Raw genomic sequence first — 6,000 nt, 5'->3', positions numbered from 1 at the left:
CATGATGTGTCTGTGTGTATGATGTGTCTGTGTGTGTGTGCGTGCATGTGTGTGATGTGTCTCTGTGTGTGTCTGTGTGTGCATGTGTGTGTGTGTCTGTGTCTGCGTGTGTGTGATGTGTCTGTGTGTGTGATGTATCTGTGTGTGTGCATGTGGTGTGTATGTGTATGTGTGTGTATGTGAGGTGTTCAGTGACACATTCTCTGAATTCCACAGTGGAATGGGTGAAAGTACAAGGCCACTGAGAGTCGTCTCAGGTTTTAACATCACACAGGCAACTAAATATTAACAAAGGGAGTTGTGGTTTTGCAGGTTTAACACCAGCTTGTTTGAATAGACTACAGTAATACCCATTCTGAATACCAACGATGCCAATAGCCAGCTCCCTGTTCGTTGTTTCGTTGTGGAAGATCACAAACCCCTACAATCAAACAAGGAACTGTGGATTCTGGAAATCTGAAACAACAAAAACAGAAATTGCTGTTCTGTTTTTGGGCAGCCTAAAGTCTGAATGACTCAACATTAACCTGCACCTCTCGCTTCTTCCATTGGAATGAACTAAGGCATTTCCTTCAGATGAGTTTCTACCTGGTCATAACAGGGTTGTTGTAGTCATGACTATTGCAGTAACACGCAGACACAGGATGTTACGTAATCTGTGGATTCAGTGCTCTAGGCAACTGGAGGGTACACAGAGGCTGTGGGATAGATGACAGGGATCAGTGAGAACTGCAGCATTATATGTGGTAAGAACCTTCAACCTCCTACAGAGTAGCAGCATCAACCAAAACAAGGCCAGCAGAACTCTTTATGAACCTCTTAAAATGGGTTGTGTGAAATCATCATTCACTGAATGTAAACATCTTAATGCTGCTGAGGCCAGCATCCCCTGTAAAATCCCAACTGAAAGTGCAGCTTAATGCCACGATCTTTTCAATGCTTTTTCTGTTTAATAAAAGTTAAGGATACAAATTGATGGAAACCTTCATAATGTGTACAGTTCTGGTCATTAACTTGGTCAAGGATATTAATAAATTGGAGAGGGTGCAGAAAAGATTTACAAGGATGTTTACTGGGACTGGAGGGTTGAAGTTAGAAGGAGAGGCTGGATAGGCTGGGCCTGGTTTTCCTGGAACATAGGAGGTTGAGGGGTAATCTTCATAGAGGTTTATAAAATGATGAGGGGCATAGATAAGGTGAACAGCAAAGAGTAGGGGAGTTCAAAACTAGATGGCATATTTTTAAGGTCAGAGGCGAAAGATTTAATATGGTCCTAAGGGCAACGTTTTCCACATAGAGCATGATTCATATGTGCAAGGAACTGTCAGAGGAAGAGGTAGATGCAAGTAGTTACAAGAAATTTGGACAGGAATATGAGGAGGAAAGGTTTAGAGGGATATGGACAAATGCAGGCAAAGACTAACTTAGTTTGAAAAACTTGGTCAGAATGGGATGGTTGGACCAAAGGGTTTGTTTCTGAGTTGCGTGAGTCTATCTGATACACCCTCATTCAATTCATGCTAGTGTGGACACAATGCAAAGAATGTTGTTATCATTCAGACAGGGATGAGTTATTGTGTAGTGCTAAGGTTGTCTCACGTCTGCACCTTCATTTTTACCGCAGCGACAATGACTGGATCACACAAGTGATGATGAACAATGAACACATAGTTACAAATGTGGTTATAGAGTCATAGAGTCATAGAGATGTACAGCATGGAAACAGACCCTGCGATCCAACCCATCCATGCCGACCAGATATCCCCACCCAATCTAATCCCACCAGCCAGCACCTGGCCCATATCCCTCCAAACTCTTCCTATTCATACACCCATCCAAATGCCTCTTAAATGTTGCAATTGTACCAGCCTCCACCACATCCTCCACCACATTCCATACACGTACCACCCTCTGCATGAAAAAGTTGCCCCTTAGGTCTCTTTTATATCTTTCCCCTCTCACCCTAAACTCCCCGACCCCAGGGCAAAGACTTTGCCTATTTATCCTATCCATGCCCCTCATAATTTTGTAAACTCTATAAGGTCACCCCTCAGCCTCTCATGCTCCAGGGAAAACAGCCCCAGCCTGTTGAGCATCTCCCTGTAACTCAGATCCTCCAACCGTGGCAACATCCTTGTAAATCTTTTCTGAACCCTTTCAAGTTTCACAACATCTTTCCAATAAGAAGGAGACCAGAATTGCACGTAATATTCCAACAGTGGCCTAACCAATGTCCTGTACAGCCGCAACATGACCTCCCAACTCCTGTACCTAACCAATAAAGGAAAGCATACTAAACGCCTTCTTCATTATCCTATCTACCTGCGACTCCACTTTCAAGGAGCTATGAACCTGCACTCCAAGGTCTCTTTGTTCAGCAACATAGTGAGGTTTCACACTTGCTATTTATACAACATCATCAAGTTTTCTGTTTTGCTTCCCTCATATCTTGGTGTAGTCACAGCGCCATAGAGATATTCAGCACAGAAACAGACCCTTTGGTCCAACTCGTCCATGCTGACCAGTTATCCTAATCTAATCTCGTCCCATTTGCCAGCACTTGCACATATCTCTCTAAATCCTTCCTATTTATGTACCCATCCAGATGCCTTTTAAATGTTGCAATTGTACCAGCATCCACCACTTCCTCTGGCAGCTCATTCCATACCACCCTCTCTGTGAAAGAATTGCCCCTTAGGTCCCTTTTAAATGTTTCCCCTCTCACCCTAAACCTATGCCCTCTAGTTTTGGACTCTCTCACACTAGGGAAAAGACTTTGTCTATTTATCCTATCTATGCCCCTCATGATTTTATAAACGTCTGTAAGGTCACCCCTCAGCCTCCGATGCTCCAGGGAAAACAGCCCCAGCCTTTCCCTATAGTTCAAACCCTCCAAACCTGGCAACATCCTTGTAAATCTTTTTTGAACCCTGTCAAGTTTCACAATATCTTTCCAATAGGAGGGAGACCAGAATTGCATCTGGGGTCCACAGCTGAGGTGGAGGGAGCCTGCTGTACAGTAGAGCTTATTGCCCTTTGAAGTTTGGGTAGGTGACCCCAAGGGAGATTTGTGAATGGAGCAGCTGGACATGCAGAGAATGCCACACCCAGATGTAGGTTCACTGTCTTTGTCTTGAATGACCACAGGCAGAATAGAGATGAAGGGTCTGGCCACTCTGGAGTATGCTATAAGGAGACCTCTACACGGCCTGTGTGTAGTTCCCAGTTCTGGTTGGCTGCCCACTGGCACCATCCTGTTTCCTTGTGAGGAAGTGGAATCTGGAGTGAGGTCAAGGTCCCTTTCCACTCTACGGCCTTGCTGTTGGTGCTGCAGATCAATGGTTGGAGTGGAAGTCTGTGTGCTGCCAACTTATCCAGTCAGAATCATACACACTGCAGGTATCACTGTACCTAGCATTAGTGGGCATCTTCAACATTTGATCCTGTTTTCCATTTGCCTTCAGCAAACATGCCCACTGCTCCTGCATCTGTTTGTACAGTTGGATAAAGTTCTTAATGGATGACATCAAGGTGTCCCCTCCTTCCTTGGGTTGAGCAGGTGCCTGGACTTCAGCAGTCCCTCTGACTACTGGGGAGTTTGGCTATTGCTTCCTCGACTAATTGCAGAAAAGGCAGTTATGTGCTCGGTTGGCTTGATAGCTGATTTCCAACAGCACTGGCTGAGGTTACCATGAAGGACTTTTTTTCTCAACCGCTTCCCTCAGCATGGTGACTCTCAGGTTAAATCCCTATTTGTTGTGTGTGTCTCTCTCTCTGTCTCTCTTTCTCTCTCTCTCTAATAAGACAGCAGCTTTATGGTCTAGTTAGACCTTGATGACTTTACTCCTACAACTTATTTTTTCTAAAACTGACCTTTCCTTTTCAGAACAGATAAGAGCAAAATACTGTGGATGATGGAAATTTGAAATAAAAACAGAAACTTGCTGTAAACACACAGCAGATCTGGCAGCACCCTTGGAGAGAAAACAGAATTAACCCTTCAAGTCTGTGCCCTTTCTTCAGACATTTATATTTTTTATAATGTTGATTATTTATTCCAGGCAACTAATGACCAACTTCATATAAAATAACTCCTCATGTTTCTTTGGATTAAAATCATTGACACATAATAAAGCATGCTTCAACCACTTTGCAATGCAGGCTCAAAAGGTCACATGATACTTCTCAGGGCTGTTATCAACTAAAAACTGACTTTATGTCACATTTTTTTTGAATTAGATTACCTTCGGCCCAACAAGTCCACACCGCCCCGCCGAAGCGTAACCCACCCAGACCCATTCTCCTACATTTACCCCTTACCTTTGAAATACATTTTGTGAGACAACAAGAAGCTACATATTAAGGGTCCTTTTAAGGTTAGCAAGGTTGGGAGGGAATTCCCCAAATTAAGGTCCAGGCAGCCAAAAGAATGGAAGCCAGTTAAAATTGGGGATAAGCAAGAATCAGAATTGGAGAAGCAGAGAGCTCTCAAAGGGTTCCTGATGAAGGGCTTATGCCTAAAACGTCGACCCTCCTGCTCCATGGATGCTGCCTGATCTGCTGTGCTTTTCCAGCGCCACAACTTTTCGACTCTGATCTCCAGCATCCGCAGTCCTCACTTTCTCCTAGCTCTCAAAGGCTTGTACAATTTGAGGGGTTATGAATAGAGAGGGTCCAGGCAATGAAGGGATTTGAAAACAAGATGAGAATGTTAAAATTGAAGCATTGCTATACCAGTAGCAAACATAAATCAGTGAACATCGAGGTGATGGCAGAATTGGCTATGGTGTAAATTCGGGTACAAGCAGCAGCATTTTGAAGGAAGTCAAGTTTAAGGAGTGTGTAAGATAATAGGTTGGTCAGGAGACCACTGAAGTAGTCACAACTAGAGCTGACAAAGGCCTGGATTAGGCTTTCAGCATTGGTCGAACTCTTGCAAAAGTGATTGAGTCACATGATGGAGGCTGAAGTGGATAACTTTGATGATGCAGATTCTGCAACAAATTACTCACCTCCTGAATCCCCAAAACCTGTTCATTCTTCTCAAAATGCAAGTTAGGAGCCAACTAGAATATTCTACACTTGTCTGGATGAATGTAGCTCCAGCAACATCCAATAAGCACAATACCATTCAAGACAAAACAACTTGTTTGATCTGATGCCCCTCCCACCAAATTAAACATTCACTTGCCCTCATCACTGATACACAGAGACAACTATGTGTACCATGTGTACTCCAGAAAATCACAAAGCTCCATTGACAACACTTTCAAAATCAATAATCTCTCCACCTAGAATACCAAGATGGAATTTCCTTCCTAGTCACATACCTGTTGACTTGGAGCAACATCCCCTTTCTTTCACTGTTATTGGGAAGAAAAGTCATAATGCTTCCTTGCCAACACCACTATGCATCTACCTACTCCAGTTGGGGTGTAGCAGTTCGAGAAGGCAGCTTATTTACCATTCTCCTTGGCAATTCTCCTTGGCCATAAGGATGAGCCTCATCCGCAATGCTCACATGTCATGAAATAATATTTAAAAGAAGCTCATCCTGGTGCTAAATAACTTAAGAATGTAAGAATTAGGAGTAGGAGTAGGCAATTCAGCCTCTCGTGCCTGCTCTGCTTTTTAATAGGATCATGGCTAATCTCATCTCAATCTCAACTCCACTTTCCGCCCATGCCCTGTAATTCTAGAACCTGAACCTAAAATCTGTCAATCACTTCCTTAAATTTACTAAGGTAGTGAATGCCACTGATTCTAAATCCTTTGAGAGAATAATCACAGAACACCAGGTTACAGTCCAACAGGTTTATTTGGAAGCACTAGCTTTCGGAGCGCTGCTCCTTCATCAGGTGATGAAGGAGCAGTGTTCCAAGCACAAGTGCTTCCAAATAAACCTGTTGGACTTATAACCTCGTGTTGTATGATTTTTAACTTTGTACACCCCAGTCCGACACCAGCACCTCCAAAACTTCACAGAATAGAACACTTTTG

The sequence above is a fragment of the Chiloscyllium plagiosum genome, chromosome 4 (assembly GCF_004010195.1).
Source record: "Chiloscyllium plagiosum isolate BGI_BamShark_2017 chromosome 4, ASM401019v2, whole genome shotgun sequence".
Classification (NCBI taxonomy): Eukaryota; Metazoa; Chordata; class Chondrichthyes; order Orectolobiformes; family Hemiscylliidae; genus Chiloscyllium; species Chiloscyllium plagiosum.
The sequence above is the reverse complement of the archived record's forward strand: the minus strand, read 5'-3'. Positions refer to the sequence as shown.